The 21,329-nt window shown below is 42.7% G+C and overlaps 1 protein-coding gene across 4 annotated transcripts in view; it reads right to left on the reverse strand.

The window, feature by feature from the left end:
* Window positions 1-21,329, reverse strand: part of bcl11aa (BCL11 transcription factor A a) — a 45,757-nt gene that overhangs the window by 11,143 nt on the left and 13,285 nt on the right. The gene's annotated exons all lie outside the window — the stretch shown is intronic.

Genomic DNA, 21,329 nt, shown 5'->3' on the forward strand with positions numbered 1-21,329 from the left:
GACGGAGGAAGTGCTGTAAAAGACTAGCGCAAGTGGCTAAAACACTTTCTGTCTCTGTCCCTAATCCAAACATTATGCATTTCTCTATTTCTATCTCTCTCTCTGCCAGATATTTTACAGTAATTGTTTACTCCTCTCTCTCTCTCTCTCTCTCTCTCTCTCTCTCTCTCTCTCTCTCTCTCTCTCTCTCTCTCTCTCTCTCTCTCTCTCTCCTTTTGCTTGGGAATTACTACAGATATTACTGGGTATTGCAATTGTTATGGAAATATATAGAACTATATAGAAATGTAACAATGCACTTATTTAGTAGTTTTATTTAAGAATCATTTGTAAATGCATCCAAGTCTTCATAAAGTGTATCAGTTTGCATGCACCCATGCTCACCCTCCAGCTACCAAGTAAGCAAGTAACCTCAAAAGATTTATAGAATAAAATTTGGCAGTAATTAACATTTATTACTTCAAATAATGTCATGAAAATGTAACGGTTTCCCAACTCGGATTTGATGTCAGTCACTATCCACCCTTTACCTAATAAAGTATTAAGATTCTAATGTGGAAAACCTGCAAGTGAGTTTGTGCCATTAAACAGACAGCATGAAAGAGAGAGACAGTAACCTTTGAATTCTCACATTTAACTTTACATTTAACTATACCATTTCTTGAAACCACATAAAAGGCATGTTAAACTTTTATCCTTCCTCATCTAGAAGAGTGCAAGTGAACAAAATGACCACATTATAGTTTTTAGTGTCCTGTCGAGTCAACTTCTGAGAATTCATTTCACACAAGCACAAGGGGAGAGAGAGACCAAGAGCCAGAAAAATGGATATTGATGTGTGAGGGAAGAGAAAAAAATTTACAATACAAAAAAAACCCCACAAAAAAAAAAACATTTTTATCGTGACCTTTCTGATAAACTTGTGACTCAGCGCAGCATTACTGCAAAATTGTAAACAGCACGACTCATAAACATAGCGACACTTCTTTGTAGTCTTATCCATGTAATCCCTGTGATAGCTGAATCCTGCACATACACCTCAGTGCTCAGGCCTGCTGCAACATAAATGCAGTTCACAGCACCTGAGACTTAGACACACCTGACTCCCATTCTTTTTCATTATTAAGGCAAGGAAATATGCACTCATTCGAATCACAAATACAGACAATACAATTGTGTATGCCTGGTAATGATAAAGAGAAAACAACAGGCTTTTGTGAGCAGGATTTGTTTTACTGGCTACTGGTCCAATTCTATTGGTCTGTTTATCAGTAAATCATAGAAACAAAAAAGTTGTGGAATATGTTATATTTATATTAAAACAATATAAAAAAATTTAGATACGCCTTATCATTGTCAATTCATTACATCAATATAGAACAAAAAAATAATTTGTCGTATTCATGTTCCATGTTTATTTCAATGCTGTGTGTTTGACCCCCTGCCATGTTCCATGATATCCAGCTCTTTACTGGCTCTCACACCTGCACAAGGCACATCCTGGACTTGATAAAAATATTATTGTTCTGAGACAGTGAAGAACCCTATCTTCAAAATTTCATTTAAGCATTTGCCTCACCATCAGCTATAATGCCATCACTGCTTTGTGCTTTTAGATGTTGTTTTTAAATGTCAACAGTGAGTTTCTTGTGTAATAAGTGAAGTAAAAATCAAGCTTGGTAAAAAGTGCAGTGCCCTAAGTGAGTAAATGTGCATGCGAATGCTTTCCTTAATGCAAAGTAGGCTGAAGTGGAGAGGCTGTGTGTGCATGTGTGTGTGTGTGTGTGTGTGTGTGTGTGTGTGTGTGTGTGTGTGTGTGTGTGTGTGTGTGTGTGTGTGTGTGTGTGTGTGTAAGAGTAATGAGAACTGTAAAGGACAGATGTTTCTTATAGAAGCCTGCAATTGGTAGAGACACAGATTTCACTTAATAGGTTTAGTTACATCTGCACCATTCCTGCTGAGGAATGTACAGAGCAAGTAAAACAATACTGCATCAAATGTTTATAAACATTTACTTGGAAAATAATAATATATTTAATATTATAGTTACATTTGTCTAAATTCTATTTATGTTTACAATTAAATAGTCATATTTTTATAGCATTACAAAAGCGCAATAGTGTTTGTATATCTCATTTCAGCTCTCTCTAACTCTGTCATTTCACTGGTGCTGGCGACTTTAGTCTACATTTAAACCCAACCCAAAATGTCAAAATTACAGAGAGCATGAATTACAGGATGAAAAGCTCATATCTTCATTCTTCGCATTTTTTTTTAAAGCGATGTAAAAAAAACATACCAGAAAGTATATTTGCTGCTGCCGCTACTACACACCTGCAGCGAACACGCACACAAACTCACCACACACACACACACACACATTAATGCTGGCAGGCACATACACACACTCACACACATGTTCATAGTGCATAAATAGGGGACATAGGCAGACACAATCTCTAAACCATAGAGGAAAGGAGAGGAGAGGAGAGGAGAGGAGAGGAGAGGAGAGGAGAGGAGAGGAGAGGAGAGGAGAGGAGAGGAGAGGAGAGGAGCTAAAGAGAAAAAAAATTAAATAATACAAAAGAAGGAAGATGAGAGAGACATTTTTACTCATAAATAGCCTAATTAATCACTGCACCAACTACACTGCTCCACATGCTTCAATTAATTAGAGCAAGAATCATTTATTCATGTAGAGAGCTCAGCACAAGGTTCAGCACAAAACCACAGGCTCCACACCTTAAACTATTACTGCATGAAAAGGTAATAAAGCAGGAGCGTGTCTAAAATGCTCAATCCTTGACAACCATAAGGATTTGTAAAGGGAAAACAAATGAATAATAAAAAAGTATAATTAATATTTTTATGGCATGACTCTTGTCCTCTATTTCATCCAAGAGCCGGGCCATCATCAAGAGTGTGATAACTCATTTAACTGGTTAAAGCTGAAAACAAGTATTTCTGTGAAACAAAAAAATCCAACAGCAATGCTTCATGATCAAAGGGGAGAAATGTCAGAATGTAAAAGCTCCTCAGTAGTGTGGTTGTGAGCTTTCAGAGCTTCACTCTTTGTAGGCTCTCATGGAGAGAAATGCGGCACAGGGACAAGAGAGTGAAATTGTGCGAGAGAGTTATTCGCAGCACGTTTCTGCATAAATGTATCACTGCATCACTAAGAGGGAAAAATTGGAGCAATGCAGAACCAGGGCCCGGGGCATGGCTTCAGACACTGTCAAAACATTTTCAGCCATTTTAATTAGAAGACCAAAGCCAGTTCCAAGGCTCCATAACATTTGCTTTCAAATAATTGCACTTCACTCAGCATATTCACCCTTTTTGTCCCTTCCACATTCAGCTTTGGCAATTCATATTTCCATTAGGACCATTTTTGAGCTTTTTCAATTTGAATATATTTCCTTATAGGTCTTTCAGAGGAGATACGCAGAAGAAGGGTGGGCTATTGCAGGTCATTTTACATATTTTACATTATCTATAAACTTTTTTGTTGTTGTTGTTTGTTGTTGTTGTTGTTCCTTCATTGTCCTGTCAGAACTCTGAATAGTTAAAATATGACTTGTTTGTAATTTTTAGATTAGATTACCTTTTCTAAAGAGAAGGTCATTTAAATTATATGGACACACACACACACGCTGTCACACAAACATGCAAAAGCTTTGCAGCAAAAGTGTTGTGAAGTGAATGAGGACCTGCAAGGACTTGTAGACCTGGCTTGCCCCAGCAGCTGCCGGCCAGAGGGAATCACTCATCACCTTTACAAAACTGTGTACCATCATCCCCTAGAGCAAACACAGGGTGCTGGCCACACACACTCTTACACACACACACACACACACACACACACACACACACACACACACACACAGAGACACACACACACACACACACACACACACACACACACACACACACAGACACACAGACACACACAAACCACAGAAATACTTTCCATCTGACAAACAGGCATTTCTCCTTTTATTTCAGTGAGAATGCATGTGGGTAGAAAGCTGTGTGGATCAGTTCTTTCACCTTTCCTCTGTCTTGCTCCCTTCCCTTGTTTCTATATCTCTCTTGTTTTCCTCGTACCTCCAACGCTCTCTATCTGTCCATCAGAGGCTGTGTACAGGTGTTTGTTTTTCCTGACCCTGACTATCTTTGGAGCGATGCAGGCTTTCGTTTGTTGCTCGTAGGCAGCAGGCCGACTCTGACTCTCCCTCAGGGTTGCACACAAAAGTGGGGAGAGCTGCAGAGAGAGAAGGAGGGCTAAAGGAAAAGTTCAACCCGTAACCCAGAGGCCTCTTTGCACTGCTGTCTCAAGAGGAGAAGCTCTTTGCAAAAGAGACCCACACTCCCCCAGCTTTTACACTCTTCCACACACACCGATATACACACACCTCTCCACCTCCCCATTGCCAAGAGACCTCTCTCTGGCTTCCTGCCGTCCAGAGCTCTGAAAATAAGCAGTAAGTAAAAGGGGGAAGCACAAGAGAGCAACCGAGCGAGAGAACAAGAGAAGAGCAGAGGCCAGGAAACAAAAGGAAGGAGGTGAAGAAGAAGATGATGAGGGTTTCAGTCACTGAGAACCCACTGCTCATCGTGCTTGTTGGCAGCAGCACCACTTCAACCTCACCCTATCAGAACTTCTGCACTCTCTACCTCCATCTCCCAGTCTTTCTCTGATGAGGAAACTGTCTTTAAGTGTTTTCATCCAAGAGCACCAATCGATAATCGGACATTTTTAACACGGATTTATCACATCAACAACAAAACTGCATAGCATCTACAACAAAAGCCAAGTGTGTGATTCTCTTGACAGAGAACGGGAAAAATGGAATAGGTTTTTTTTTTTACATGGTGCTGCCTTGAACTGCCTCCTGGTGCTGCTGACCCCTCTTCTCTAGGTCTGAAGAGCTGACAGACAGAAAGAAAGAGTGTCTGATAGCGAAAGAGAGAGAGAAAAACAGAGGGGGAGGGCAGGAGCAAAAGAAAGAGGGAGAGAAAAAAGAGAGTTTGTGCTTGTTTTATGAGTGTTAACACATGGCCAATATCCAGATCTATCTGATTTCTGTCTCTTTTGTGGCAGCCCCAAACACAGACTAATTATTGATAGAGGATTCACTTAGATCTCTGCAATTATACATCCAGATAAAAAAAAAAAAAACACAAACCTAATCAGAACCAGAATCAGAATACTCTAAGATTCTTCAGCACACAAAGGATTACTCTGGCTCATGGGAGGGGAACAGTTAGTCTAAACCTAATATAAGACATTAATTCAAAAACAATGTCAAAACTGATAGAAAATTAAGTGGAAATCATGGGTATTTATTTAAAATAAGGAATACGTGGAGTTGTGAGTCGTGGTTCTGCTTGCCCATGAAGTTAAATCGAGTAAAGGCTGAAAAGAGAAAAGGGAAGACAAGCCCAAACACATCCAGCTCCATCACTCCCTCATGCCCCAGGCCCATCTGAGAGAGCGGGACAAAAAGTTCTCTAAATTATTCAAAGCGGACGGCCACCCATCTACAGAGCATTGTGTGTGTGCATATGTGTGTGTGCCTATGTATGTGTGTGTGTGAGTGTGTGTGTGTGTGTGTGTGTGTGTTAAAACAGAAAGCAAGAGAGAAGCAGAAGTTTGATCAACAGCAGACGAAAGGCTGTTTTCCAGTAGAAGGCTGCCTGGGGCCAGTTGTGCAACAGAACACAGAGGCACGGGACCATAGCAGTGCAGTCAATAACGGCACAGTCTCTGACATTTACACAAACATGAAGGCCTCGCCACCAGCGCCAAACAAACATCCCAAAAACACTCGGCCTTTAAAGATGGTCTGCTGATCCCTTACCGCCCTCACCAAATGCAGGAACAGGGGAAAGACCAAGTTATCAGGAAGCTTTTTAACAGCACACACCGCCTTATTTCATCTCCGTTGATTTAAAGAGTGGGATTGTAAGGAGATTGAGAGGTGTTGGAAATCCATTAGCTTAACTGCCTGCCCACTTCACTTATTATCCACTACATCCAGAGAAATGAGCTCCTGTCCTGGTTTAGTTTTTATCTTACTTAAGAGGAATGAGATAGGGCAGCAGGCAAATGAAAAAATATATATAATTTGCACATTTAAAAGTTCCAGAAAACTATTTGCCAACCTTTTTTAGTTTTGTGCATGTGTGTGTGTGTGTGTGTGTGTGTGTGTGTGTGTGTGTGTGTGTGTGTGTGTGTGTGTGTGTGTGTGTGTGTGTGTGTCTGCATGAGAGTGAGTACTCCATTAGGGCATTTTGAGATCGGCCTAATGTGGCTAATGTTCCCATCAGAGGGAGCCTAAGTGCTACACCACACATCCCCCATCCATCCACCCACCGGAGCACAGTGGTCGCGAGACCTTCAAATGCTTTGCTTTGAGGAGCGGCCAGCGCCTTTTAGCCAGGCCCAAAAGATGGCCGAATGGGAGAGCCCAGCCCAACCACGGACGCCCTCTCCCAAAGCTACGGGTCCACTAATTACCCCCATCTCAACGCCAACAAACAACTTTTAAGACCTATTAGAGGACAGTTGTCCGGGAAGGGGTTTTATAGCCCATTAAAACCAAGATATTAAATAGCTATTCACGTAAATTCAGGCTGCCTCAGATATCGTTTGCACTCCAGCACTAATAGTGTGTGGGTTAGCACCGCTTAACTGACTCTTTCAAAGATGCCATTCCACCTCACAATTAAAGCTCAAGCTTGAACATAAATGTCTTCCGTTTCCGCGAGTTTTCAATGGAATTCATGTCTAAGCATCTCCACACCCTCGCCCGATTTCTTCCTACTGTCCGCTTCCGACCCAAAATTCTTGTTTACTATATGAACATATTTATTGTCTTTAGCCCTTTACTTTTCCAAAAAGCCTAAGAGGAAATGTTGTTGTTATATGGTAAGGGTGAAAAGACTGGATGTGTTGGGGCAGGAGCACCGTTTTTTGTGTGTCAATCAGAACTTTAGTAAACCGAACCTTCCAGCCAGCATTATCGTCCCAAAACAACTTAAAATCTTCAACTCATTTCCAACTCCCATCGAGTGTAGCTACCCCACCACTGTTTTACTGACTATAAAGTCCCATCTTTTAATCCAGCTATGTGACTCCCACATGTGACACCCATGCCTTTCAGAGGGAGAACCATGTGTGTGAACAACAGGGCCAAACACAAATAGTGCATTGTTTCAAGGGCGACGAAAGACAGTCTGATTTCATGCCTCCCTTCAAGCGTTTGGCTGAAGAGAATCTAAAGCGGGTGCTTCAAGTCCAGTTCTGTAGATTTCCCATCATGTCCTACAGCCATATACACAAGGCTTACTCTCTGCACTGCCAAATGCACTTTTCTCTTCTCCTCAACAGCCTATTTCTAGTATATTGTTCATTTAAAACCTCTCATAAAAAGCACTCCTACACTAAATTCTACACTATACTATCCATATTCATATCCATATACTTATCCAAAATAATAATATATTTGTAAATTCTCAAGTTCACAGAATAAGAGAGAGAGAGAGAGAGAGAGAGAGAGAGAGAGAGAGAGAGAGAGAGAGAGAGAGAGAGAGAGAGAGAGAGAGAACCAGAAGAGTGCTTTAAAGACAAAGTTAGACTAGACTGGCTTTGGCAAAAAACATGTTAAAAGTAGAAATTGGATTGGGACACTGGCAAAAAGGTTTTAAGGTGAGTACAGAGGCATAAACACACAGGGCAGAACACAACTAGTGTCCACATGTCAGTATAACAATCCTCCTTATGTGTCAATACATTCAGGATTATCATAAAGTAGTGATATTGAGAAAGAGGTAGACAGAGAAATAGCTCATTGTGTATACAGAGATTAGGGAATGTAGAAGGGTAAAAAAGAATATAAAAAATATCCCTCTGCTCCTCAGCTCATTTGATTGCATGCATGTGTGAGTGCACATATGTGAATAGAAAACAGGACCAAAATGTTGCAGGTGGGAGCCGTTAATACAAGAATACAGTGATCTCCGTCTTTACCGCCGGTTCGAGTCTTGCGCCCCTGTTTTTTTTTTTTTTGCATTTACATTTGCCACATAACTAAAAAAAATTATAGGGAATTGTTTTTATGGAGTTTTATATTGAAATAATAAACTTTTTTTCGGCTTCGCCCATTAGAGGTCGCCACAGCAGATCCTCCGCATGTTTGATTTGGCACATGTTTTTACGCTGGATGCCCCTTCCTAACGCAACCCTCCCCATTTATCTGGGCTTGGGACCGGCACTAAGAGCGGCTGGGGTTGGTTCCCTGACCGGGGATCGAACCCGGGCCGCAGCGGTGAGAGCGCCGCATCCTAACCACTAGACCACCAGGGAACCTTTTATATTGAAATAATGAAATGTATTAATATAATTATTAATTATAAAATGAAGTAAAACGTTAATACAGTACAGTACATAAAATAGCATTTTCCGGGTGGCGTCCATTTATCGCGGTTTTTCGTTTATCACAGGCGGTTTTGGAATGTAACCACCACGATAAACGGAGGATTACTGTATTACCTTTACCATCACTAAGATGGATGCAGTGTGTGAGGGGCTGTGGCATCTGCTGTTTGCTCTAATTCTTCTCAGCAGAGTCTCTCAGTCCCACACATAATTCGATGTGTTCCAATCCATATCACGCCATCATATGTTACCAGCATCAGCTCAGCTCAGGGCCTGAAAAGCTCTCAGTGAATGTACCAGCAAAAGTCTAACTTTTTTTTAAGCATTATCAGTTGTTTTGCCTTTGCTAAAGTGGGTGTTATGACCAGAGCACAAGGCCAAGCTCTGTCTAAAAAGCTTAACAAAACTTTGCAGACCCAGAGCCAGTGAGCCAAAGCACTTGCACAACTGTTATAAAAATGCTAATTGAGGCAGTTGTACCTGCAAGCCCTCATAGGCAGCTGAAGTCAATAAATCAGGGTTTAACCTCTCAAAGAGCGAGACCTCAATGCATGTTGAAACACACCCTGCCAAAAATTGCGTCCATAGTCCTATAGATCAGAGGGCTGATCAGAGGGCTGATCTATAGGAGGAGAGATAGGCACTATGGTCAGGACTGAGGGAGGGGCTAACTTTTTTCCACAGGTCACCCAGGTTAAAGTAGTATATCTGAGAACTTTATCTTAACTCTCCAGGCTGAAAATTTACTACAACAAGTTTTAGAAGCAGCTGGGTGGTAGCGCTGATAATATCTAGGTGTATGAGTGTCTTTGACATTTATAATTTACTAATGATGTGTAATTATTTCGGAAAATAGCACCAGCTTGTTTTATTTTTGCATGTCATTAAAATTGGTCAATTTCTTTTTTCTAGAATTACTGCATATATTTTGCCTGTTAAATGTTTAAAAAGTTTGTCTTGGTTTTAACCTACTCTCTATAGGTGTGTGTTATTTAAAAGCCAGTTATTAAAGTCTTGACCTTAGCAGTAACTGTGCTAAGAACAACAGAACAGCCTGTGAAAGCACTTTTCAGCTTTTTCACACTCTGAACTCACAATGAAGAGTTATTCCTTGCTTAAGGTCAAATAACAAAGCTGGGCCATTTACATGAAATAAATTAGCTAGCTAGCTCACTTGTTTTGCCAGCAGCTAATTGCTGATTGCAGACTGGAAAATAAGAACAAAAATAGTTATTGCATAGCCACTAGCTGATAAAAAAAATTTAGTTATATGTTACATTATATTTAAATACAAATCATCAATTTGTGAATATTTTTCTTGTATTTTCTCTGTTTAGACACTTTTTTCAAGAAAATATTCAGGAGAAAATTTGGAATAGCAAAATACAAATAAAGAGCAACAATTGCCTACTAAAAATTCCCTCAAACAAAGGTCACATATCTTAGCTACACGGCAAGGTTCCTCCGAAACATGATATCTTTTTTTACAACCAACAAATGCAGTCCATGTGGCACCTTAAATGACAAGCACCCCTTTTAGCGCTCTCTTTTTTTGAGTGTAAGTTCAACTTTTGTGTGTGCATATATATGATCATTGATGTGCTACGAACCTATTGAACTGGGTTTGCCTATGTGTTCTATTGAAAAATGCAAAGTTAAATAAATAAAAGGAAGTAGAACAAAATGTACATCAAATTGGGCTGAGAGCATCTAGCTAGCAAACAACATTTATAAACTAATAAAAACCCAGACAAATTCTAGCATCTAAGATTTGTGCAGTCTAACATCACTACTCTCATCTCTGCACTATTTAGACAAGGAGCGTGGTGTAAACCTGATGTCATTCGGCACTGAAACCCCAGCCACTCTTCACAGTCATTTACGACTGTCACATTTCACACCTTTAGTAAAGGCTACAGCAGGCCACAAGGGCATTCCAACCCTAACTACAGCCCAGATTTCAACAGCCATAACACATACACACCCATAACATACTGATAGGTGTATATGCACCAGTACAATATTAAGAGAACTTGTGTGTGTGTGTGTGTGTGTGTGTGTGTGTGTGTGTGTGTGTGTGTGTGTGTGTGTGTGTGTGTGTGAGAGAGAGAGAGAGAGAGAGAGAGAGAGAGAGAGAGAGAGAGAGAAAGAGAGGGAGAGGGAGAGAAAGAAAGAGAAGGGGGGAGAGAAGAAAAGAGAGCAGTGCAAGGAAGTATTTAAGAGAAAAATATAAGGCTGCAAATGACACTGGCATATCAGCGGATTAGCAGTCATCGGTACGGCAGTGTAACATAGGCAGGGGCTTTAGAACAGGCCAGGAAATCCCCTTACTACACACATACACACACCTGTTTCTACTGGCTGTGTCCACTGAAAACAGGCTTTTACCTGAAAAGACATGCAGAGAAGGAACGAAGCTCTCCAAAACATAAAAGTCTAAAATAGGATCATAAAGCCTGTTGTAAAAGACAACTTGTGACATCCTCACTCATCGTTAGGGTGTGGGCCACCGCTCATTATCCAACCACAGAACACTGTAAAGGGGAGAACATCTCGGAGTGGCTCTGCTTGGTGAGAACTGAGCTTTTTACCTTGTAAGATGCAAGGCAGCAGCTAGATGGAAAGCAATTTGGTGGGCAGCACCAGCCGTGGCACCTTTTCCCGACGGTACCAGATTACATTCCCAACAACAGCTGCCTCCTTTGTCCACCCGCACCCGAGCCAAACTGCGCCTAAAATTTCATTTAATCTGCTGCAAAACCAGAGGGTCAGCCACTTAAATGGCAGCTAAAAGCACTGCTCTCAGATAACTGACTGACACTTGCTAATAATAGACCCCTGGCAACAGCGGCGCAGCGGCGGACATTTTGTGTAACCATAGACGGACGGTGGGTGCCTGGGAAACGGGGGAGTGGACGATCTCAGCTCCTCTCCCAGGCCTGAGCTGCCCGCCTGCCCCTCGGCCTGATTAGCCAGCGCTAATACCACCACTGACCCCCTTTCCCTTTCTTTCAGGACCCAACCGGCACATAACAATAGAACTGCATGCTTTTGTCTGGAAGTCTGAGGGACAAGGAAGAAAAGGAGGGTGAAAGGAAAAGTGAGACAGAGCAAGTGAGGGGGGAAGGCCGTAGAAAAAGGAGAGAACAAGGATAGGATGATATAGAGGTGGTATATCAAAAGATGTCTGCACACACGACACAGGTCTTTGGAAGCTTGAGACATAACACTAAAGTACTACAGATAACATCCGAGCTGGGAGAAGCAGAGAAGGTTATGGGAGCGAGGGAGGGTCAATGAGAGGCAGAAAGGGGTTATGGGAGTGAGGGAGGGTCAGTGAGAAGCAGAAGGGGGTTTATGGGGGAAGGGAGGTTGGGGTCAGAGGGGATACAGGAGGGAGGGGAAGAAGGGGAGACAGGTTGAGCAGCTTTTTCAGTATGGTGTCATTACAGAAGGTCCCAACACGCTCAGCGTGGGAACCTGAGACAGAACCCGGATGGTACAAGGGTTGTGCCCCAAGCAAGACAGAGCAGCACACATACCGCCATGTGTTTCAGAGCCATGGGCCGTGAAGTAACAAACACGCACATAAAAATGCATACACACTCAGGTACTCTGTCATACACACATCAGTGGGTATTTATAGAGATAAGGAAACACCCAGTGACTGAAAAATAAACACGCAGTGTGCAAAACAGAGGGAACAACAGAAGAGGTTACAGCTCGGTGGCTGCGTAGACACCAGCATTTCACTCTCTGTTTTGATTTTCACTACCTAAAAATGATTTCCGCTGCTCAGGTGTCCTGAAGTGGATCTGTCTGGCAGGAATACCATACCACCAAGGTAGTTTCATGAAGGCAGAGCATAGAAAAACTATTTTCGAATTCAACGAATAGCGTGGCACATACTCTTAAGGACGCAGAAAAGCGTTGTAATATTGGGCAAACACAAAGACAGAAGCAGATTGAGAAGAAGACGAGAGATCTCTCACTTCCTCTCCTCACACACTGAGAGTTTAGTGGAGGATGAGAAGAAGTGAATTGGGGAGTATTTTCACTTCTGTATTTGTCTAAAGGCCAGATGTCTCACCTCCTGTATATATAAAGTCTAATCTCATTGAAGCCTGAATGGGCCCATGGTAGGGGACAGGACTACATTTTTTATTGATTTTAATTTATTCATCTTCATATTTAGTAGCCACTTCATCCTGAGCAGGGGCACAGTGGATCTGGAGCTTATCCCGGGAACTCTGGGGATTAGGCAGTAGTACACCCAGAATGAGATGCCAGCACAGTCCATCTCTCTCAAACACACACACACACACACACACACACACACACACACACACACACACACACACACACACACACTTATTCACACCTAAATGTACAAATGGGAGAAAACGGGAGAGAATGGCAGAATGTAGGGGAACCCACTCATACACAGAAAATACACACACAGAGTAACTGAGTTCGAGGATCCACCAATATGTTGACATATTAGAAGTATAGCTTGAGTAAAATGATTTACTGTATATGAAGCAATTATGTATGTCGCCTGGTTATTGAATTATGCATTAATTTATTAACACATCATATAATGCAAGATTCAAGTCAAATTCTTTGATTAAAAAGCACATCCAATTTGATGGGACACAGATGGGATTTCACTACACCCTGACCAGGATAAATCAGTTACATGAAGTAAAGTTTCTAGTCAGAGTTATATCAAAGTCCACCACTTATGCACTACATTACTGATGTACACATATCACCATAATTCCCTGTATAATAACTTTGTTAGACCCACTCAATCTATGCAGCTCCCATCATCTTTCTGCACTGTCTTAAGCCTCATCTCATAACACAAGTCAGGGTTGAGGTCTGGTATATAAGAATAACACCAGCTAGTTTTGCAGTGGACTGTGGATTGTACGTGAGCAGGGTGGGAAAGCCGAGGTTAAGCAAATTAACCTCCCTACTCTAAACCCGTGTCGCTGGCGTTGGACTCGCCAGCAGTGCTCTGTGCTGACACATGACGGTAGAGGAATCACAGGCTTAATACTGGCAGCCTGCCTCTCCAACTTGGCAGATCATGGTCAGTGGGGGGGTAGAGAACATGATAGAAGCAGGATTTAGAGTGCGCTACGCGGATGCTAATGAGCAGCGGCCAAGCCAGATTTATTTGCATTAGAAGACGCAGGCTACTCAGCGTGCTATAAATTTGTTGTGCTTTATTGGCCTTGTGGCATGTATACATCAGAGATAATTTGGTTAAGACTGTTAGGTCTATTACACAATGAATTTCATTGAAGAGGGGAAAACGAACAGCATCGAGGGGTGTTATTAGCAGTCATGTGATGAGAATCATGAATAACGGGATGAGTGCCTTCCCTCGTTTAAACTGCTAAGGTCTCCACTTAAATTATGAATACAGTTTGGTGCTTATAAACAGAAGAGTGTTCGGGAAAAGTTACAGCTATTCAGTGGCTGGGAGAATTCTCTCGTCTGCACACACATAGTCTCACTTTCACACAGAGAAAGAGAAATCAATCATGAACTGTGTCGACCCTAAGAATATATATTAGTTCTTGCTGTTTTTGACCGCTTTCCTACTGGACAGCTATATGATGGCACACATCCCTCAGAGGTCTATGCTACCATTGCTCACACCTGTGTTCATGTTTGTGTGTTTGAGAGAGTGATGGATGAGGTCAGCCCTCTCTGAAGGGCAGAAGGGACATGGCTCACAGCCTATTGATCAGAAAGTGAGCTGAACAGTTAGCAGGCCCTGTAGGACCAGTGTTCTTTACTCCTTACACACTACATTTCCTTTATTATCTTCCCTAGTCTATCCTTATTCCCCCATCTGTCTCTTCCACCTGCACCATGGTTGGTGGGGGTAGAGGAAACACAATGTCAAAGATTAAACCAGTTTCCCTCATTTCTATATGAACGGGAACTACATTTTTAAGAAAAGAAGTAAAGAGCTGAAAAGCAAAAGAATAGTATTCGCCAATCCTTCAGACTGCAGGGCAGAAAGGGTCACTGGAGAATTGAGTTTTCCTCTGCTAGCACAGCTCACAACCAAGCTGACTGGTCAAGCAGAAAGGTGCATCTGTGTCTGGCAAGAGGGGTATTTTATGTTACAAATGGCCAAGAGAAAAAAAATTGTGGGAGAGAAAGAGAAAAAAGAAAAGCACAGAGAAGAAACTCAGAGCGTGTGAAACCCCAGTGGTCATCTTGACTCAACCATGTGCAACATTTGAATAGCATCCTGTGCAGCTGTGTGTGTATGTATGTGTGTTTCATCCAAACACAAATACTGTAAGCCCACGGAGACCCTACACCTGCTTTAACTGCCAAAAAAGGTGAAAGCAGTAGAGTCAACACCAAAACTTATGTTTTGAAAAACACAAGCTATTTGCGTGCACACACACACACAGACACACACAGAAACACACACAGACACAGAATTTTGACTATGGAAAAATGAATGCATATGAGACATTGCTCCTGTGTGAATGTGTGCTGAGCAGAAGCGTGATGGCTGGTGTCAGTTTCAGTCGGTCTTTCAGAACTCTCTCTGGCTCAGAGCTGGGCCTCAGTGACCAGTTGGCCTTTAAGGACATGAAAGAGGCCAGTATCTCTGCTGCTGCACCATTCAGCCATACAAAACGCAAACAAACAGCCCGCCAGACACAGAGGGCCAGGAAAAGACGGGCATTGGAGAACACAGCAGCCATGCAGCGCCAGTCTACAGAGAGATATGGGGACAGAAAACCCCGCGTCTATCAGTTTTAGCCATCGCAACATCTACAGCCAGCTTGGCTTGAAAGCTACAGAGTCTGAGATCAGTGAAGCATTGGAAGTGCAGCCACTCAAGTGCTACACAAGCACCACTGCAGCTGAAAACATAGTTGCAGAGGCAGCAAATCTGTGGCTACTGATTGAACAGAGATCACTTCATACACACACACACACACACACACACACACACACACACTCCAGCTAACCAGAATCCCCTAGTGCACACCATCTCACACATGAGGCTAACCAGCAACTTATCAAAAGCATTAACAAGTTTTTGTTAAAAGGCTATAAAAGTCTGGCAGGGTCAGAGTTCATGCTGTCAGCTCTGGAGAACAGAGTAGCATGGCTTATGGAAGCAGAGTAATGCGTTTAACAGTACACAGTTTTAAAAATGGAATGTTGCAGAAAAAAGAGTGTGATAGGGAGGGTGAGAAAGAAAGAGAGAGAATAACTCCTACTCAGACCTCTGTGTGTGTGCACTGGAAGGCCAGAGTCATAAAACAGTGAACAAAGAGCAGCTAGCCTGGCACAGAGTGTGTGTGTGTGTGTGTGTGTGTGTGTGTGTGTGTGTGTGTGTGTGTGTGTGTGTGTGTGTGTGTGTGTGTGTGTGTGAGAGAGAGAGAGCGAGAGAGAGTAAGAGAGAGAGGGAGAAATAGAGATAGAGAAAGACAGATAGAAAGGATAAGTTTGCCAAGATGTCAAAATTGTCTCATGAGCTACAGAGAAATTCAGGCAGAAAGTTAGCCACGGTTTCTATTGATTGCACTTCGCTGGAGAATGCTCAGAGGATCAAGTTCAGACACTCACCACTGCACAAAGATAGGTGCCTTCTCCTCCTCTGACTTAACCCATATCGCCCGAGTGCCACTCAGTAAAAAGAAAGTGCAGTGTCATACAAAGAATCTGAGTTTTTGGCAGATATAATGAAGATATAAAGATCTATTAAAAGAATTGACATGGTATCTGATAGTGTTTCTGTTGTCGGAGAAGCACCAGAATGCTGCACAAACACACACTAACACACATGCACAGTGCATCCTGGGCAGTGAGACTTTCTTCAGGCAAACTGTTAATAAAAACGGCACTTTAGAGAGACCCCATACGGCCCAAAGCAAACATTACAGATCCTCCTGCCTCTGACAGCGTCTGAAACCAGACCTGTTGCAAATGCTTCAGCCATTCCGCAAACTCATCCCAGCAAAGCTTCAAGAAAGAGAAAGACAAAGAGAGGGTGGAATAGTTATATAGAGTAAAGGAGAGGAAAAATAAACAAAAGGCCACATCTAACTTCATTCACTCCATCACAACTTTAATGCACTCCAAGAATGAAGAGAAGCTCCATTAGAATTATTCAGTGGTATAATGTGGTATTTAGGACATTAAGCATGAGAGGTCTGTGTGCCTGTCTTAACAAAAACTGAGCCAAGACCAATGTACCTCTATAACCTTACCAGGAACTGACAGTAAATAACATAGCACACAAACTTTTTATGTGCAAAATTAAATTTGGACTAGCCAAAAAAAAACAATCCGGGCCAATTATACCTCAATAAATGCCCTTGCATTGAGAAGTGAGGGGGCAGGTTTCACAGTGATGCTTAGGCCAAAGAGCGACCACAGGTGGCTGTGTGGAACTGGAGGGCATGTGCATTAATCATCAGTACCAATCTCCTGGTCCCCACACACAAAAAACACCAAAATATGCCACGGTAAACTTAATCCATACATCACCCTCTGCCAGTGCTGACCCCATTAGCGGGGTCTCCCTCCTGGCATTAGCACAGTATCCCCAGTCCCACAAAGGAGCAGTAGATGATGATCATTGCCTCCCACTGCTCCTCTGCCCTCTGCTGCTCCCACGGACTCAGGGACAGCAATAGGACAAAGTGTTGTGCAAAATAGAGTACCTGGAACAGTAGCTAATCCATCTCTCTCTTTTTTTTTAGAATGGTTTACTAGTCTGGGTTCGAAGGTATACCATTAGAGGTCACTGAACCAGAGGTTAGTATGTCGAGGCCAGGCGAGCTTTTCCTGAAGCAGGGTCCAGTGCTTTGACCCCAATCATGTTACATGTAAATAAGCCACGTAGCCAGTTTCACACTGTAATACTTAATATGCACTGTAATGCCAGATGCCTCCCACAGCTCACACAAACACACATGACCCAGTGACTCCAAAAACCAGGCAGTTTCTCTTAGAGCAGATCAAGATGTCATTCTGCACAAACATTCACTAATAATACACAGCCCATTTCTGAGCTCACACACTTTCACATCCACATGCCCTGCTACAGCTCTTAACAGTCAGTCTGAATACAGAAATGTTAATATGTCGGTCAGCCAGCTCTGGTCACTAGAGAATACTGTGGTTATATTTAACTGGCACCAAAAAAGAATTATCTAATTTATTGAACGTTCTAGACCAAGAGCTTCCTTTTAGACTGCACTCAGGCACCCACACAAATAAATATTATTAGTCACCACATGCACATTTGGAGAAAAGAGCCAGATTCAGCACTGCAATAAAATAGTTATTAAAAAATACATCCACACACTATTTTTGTGAAAATAAACAGTGTGGTCCGGAAATTGCTCATGAACTAAAACACCAAAACCATGGTTATAGATATTTTAGGTATATGATGTTTCTCAGGAGAATACAGTCACAGAGCATGGTATGTTGCCTGCAGGTGAGTGCATACATTCTATAGGTAGGACAGCCTCAGGTGTGTTGACCGGTTTTGCTGGTTTCCCGTCATTCAGACCAGTACTGGCCTCTGCCCTGTCTCTACTATTCACCTTTGATACAGCAGGTAGTTTGCAGCAGGTGGAGATCAGGGGTGTGTCTCTGATAAGAGGGAGCACATTTATTGCCTTCTGTTCCTCATGGCGGGAACCTCCTGTCCCCTATATGACTGCCAATCCACTAAGAGCACAACCGTAACCACTTGAATGCAGCACACACTAGGCAGACAGAGTGGCTGTCAGGGCCAAAGCGCTGCCTCTCTGGATTCGCAAAGGGCTGAACTGGTTAATCAACAACTGGCAAGCTGAGAGAGCCAGAAAAAGAGGTTAAGCATCCTATGCTAAAGAACCTGGCATGCTCAATCAATAACATAGACCTTTCTCAAACTACAAATTGGCCCTGGGTTCCTTTGAGCACCTTCCATCCTAAATAAAGCAGGAAAGCTGGCTGGAAAAAAAAGACGATTGAGTCATGAAGGTGGTTTCCAGCTGGACCTGTGCAGAGAGTTTGGTGGGGGTAGGGGGTCTTGTGGGGTGATGAATAACTGAGTTCTGGTCAGAGCTGGGCTAAGGTTCACTGGCCATCCCTCAGAGGAAGAGGAAAAATCGATGGCATCCGCCGCTGACGGGTGTAAGTGGGTCATACATCAGGGGTCCAGGGGTCCAGCGCTGCTTAGCAAGCATAGACTAGGCAGCCAGGCTGGAGCACAGCCGGCAGTGACAGGCAGCATAGAGGAAATGTCCCAGCTAGGGCACAACACAATATGTGGCACTTTCCACCTCAGCCGCATCTTAAGCAAATCTCTTCTGCAGCTTTGAACTACCACCTGACAGTTTTAAAAGGTTTAAAAAATACTGCTCCTCTGACTCGGGTGAAATGTAATTTTTATGAAGTAAATTGTTTTTCTCCCCATCTAATAAGTCTCCTTTCTTTAGTATATCCCCATTTTATTCGACTGTTGAGGATCGACAGGTTACTGTTATCAGAACAAGACTTTCTTTTTTCTTTCTTGCCTTTTGTTTTTCTTCTTCAAGGTAAGGCAAGTTGACAGAGCACTGGCTACAAGGCCAGCTAACCGGTCTAAACTGGTTCTGGCATGGGGAGGTGCTGGCAGTGAGAAGTGTAGTGTCGTTTTTTGCCTTCAGCCAAAAAAGAACTGTTGATGTATCGTCAGCAGGTCTGGTGGCAGAGAGAAAGGGTGATGAAGGGAGAGCAAGATAAAGGGAAAGAAAGAAAGAAAGAAAGAAAGAAAGAAAGAAAGAAAGAAAGAAAGAAAGAAAGAAAGAAAGAAAGAAAGAAAGAAAGAAAGAAAGAAAGAAAGAAAGAAAGAAAGAAAGAAAGAAAGAAAGAAAGAAAGAAAGAAAGAAAGAAAGAAAGATTGTAAAAAAGTAAACAAGAAAGACAGAATAAGTAGAAGCAGATAGTGACAGTGTGCAAGAAAGAGAGAGAGGAGGGTAAGAGAGATTGAAAAGGCTCGATAGAGCAGAGGCTATGACACTGTCTCATCAAATGCCTGGAATTCAGCCAAGTTCATCTGTTAATGGACAACCACCGTAGGGCCCTACCCTTCCCCCATCAACTGACACACTCCCCCACCTTCTCCTTTTCCTCCCTTCCTCTTTACTCCAACTCTCCCAAACACTTGCTCTCTTTCTCTCTCTCCTCTTTTCTATCTGAAGAAAGCTAGACATAGATTATTCCTGCGCCTTTCCCTTTTCTATTCAAGATAAACAAAGTGCTTCAGGTTCAGGGCACACCCTGGGACCCCTGACAAAGCCATCTATCATCCTGTCTGGCTGAGCCAGTCTGACCACACTGAGCCCAAGGAGACTAATGGGGCCGCTGGACAATTTTGCCTTTGTGCGGCTGCCCCTTCTGCTCCAACATCGCCATTCCTTCGCCCATTCACACACAGATGTGCTCTACCAGTGCCTCTGAGGTCTAGATGAAGCTCCCGTCTCTCTCAAAGAAGCAGGAGTTCCAAAACCAACTAAATCAAAACAAAATTTATGATAGAATAGTGAAATGAAGAGAAAAAGAGTGAATGGGGGGGGTTGTGGTTTTAGTAGGGAAGTTGAAGAACAGCAAGCATCATCCCCAGACGTGTTGAGACACATGCGGTTGCTGGAGCTTCCCAGGGAATGACATGCAGGGGAGAAAACAAAATAAAGGGGGGAAAGATAAAAGAACAAGAGAGTGATAGAGAGTGGGAGAAGAGAAAAAAACAGCTGTCATTCACAGGGTTTAAAAAGTTAGAGCTGTTTTTTTGTTTGTTTGTTTTATGTTTCTTACTTCCTTTTAGTTTTTTCCACTTTCTAACCAGTAACATCAATATGAGATTTCTCTCATTGTTATTATAAGATGATTTATATTTTTTATTGTTAAATCTTGTTAAATCCGTTTTAACACTAAAGGGCTCTGCTCTCAACAGAAGACACAGCAGTGACTATTGTTACTGGCCACTGTCAACAAGGAGAGACTGACATGGCACCGTGCCTATTGTTCCGGCAGATATCTGATACTGAACAAGGATTAGGGCAGAAAAACATAAAGCACCCCTTGTACTTTAAACAACAACATAAAGCGTCCTCCAGACTGGGAGTGTGTGTTCTGGGAGCTAAAGTAAAGAATGTGAAGAAGAAGAAGTTCAGTGTGTGTGTGTGTGTGTGTGTGTGTGTGTGTGTGTGTGTGTGTGTGTGTGTGTGTGTGTGTGTGTGCATGTGCGCGTGTGCACACTCTGAGCTGAGAGAACAGGCTAGAGGCAGAAGCGTCCTTTGGGGATAGGTTCCTGTTCAGAGCACAAACAGACAACAGCACACACACAGTTCACAACCCCTGCTGTGAAACAAACAGCCCGGTGCCTTTGCCAGGATCTAAGCCCATCTCATGAACGCACACATATACAGTACCCACAATTCAATCTGCAGATACAACTATGCTGCGTTCCATCCAGGACTCCAAGCAGGCCATGCCACTGACAAAACAAACATGTTTCTCAAGAACTGCTCAGCTACGTCTACCACACAATTCTGTTAAGCCCATCTGCTGCTTCTATCAACAAGCCGAGATCAGCCGCCGAGAGTGATAGAGCTGTACACAAAAGCAAAGAAAGAGACTGAATGACAGGATTAGACAAACCGGAGAACACTAATGAGAGGTAAACAGACTGAGCAAGGAGAAGAGGTAGAAGTCAGAAAGAAACAGCAAAGAGGGGGAATGGAGAGAGGGAGAGTAAGAGAAAGAGAGAGAGAGCACGAGAGACAGAGACACAGACAGTGTGTGTGTGTGTGTGTGTGTGTGTGTGTGTGTGTGTGTGTGTGAGAGAGAG

The sequence above is a fragment of the Silurus aristotelis genome (genome assembly GCF_946808225.1).
Source record: "Silurus aristotelis genome assembly, chromosome: 4".
NCBI classification, from domain to species: domain Eukaryota; kingdom Metazoa; phylum Chordata; class Actinopteri; order Siluriformes; family Siluridae; genus Silurus; species Silurus aristotelis.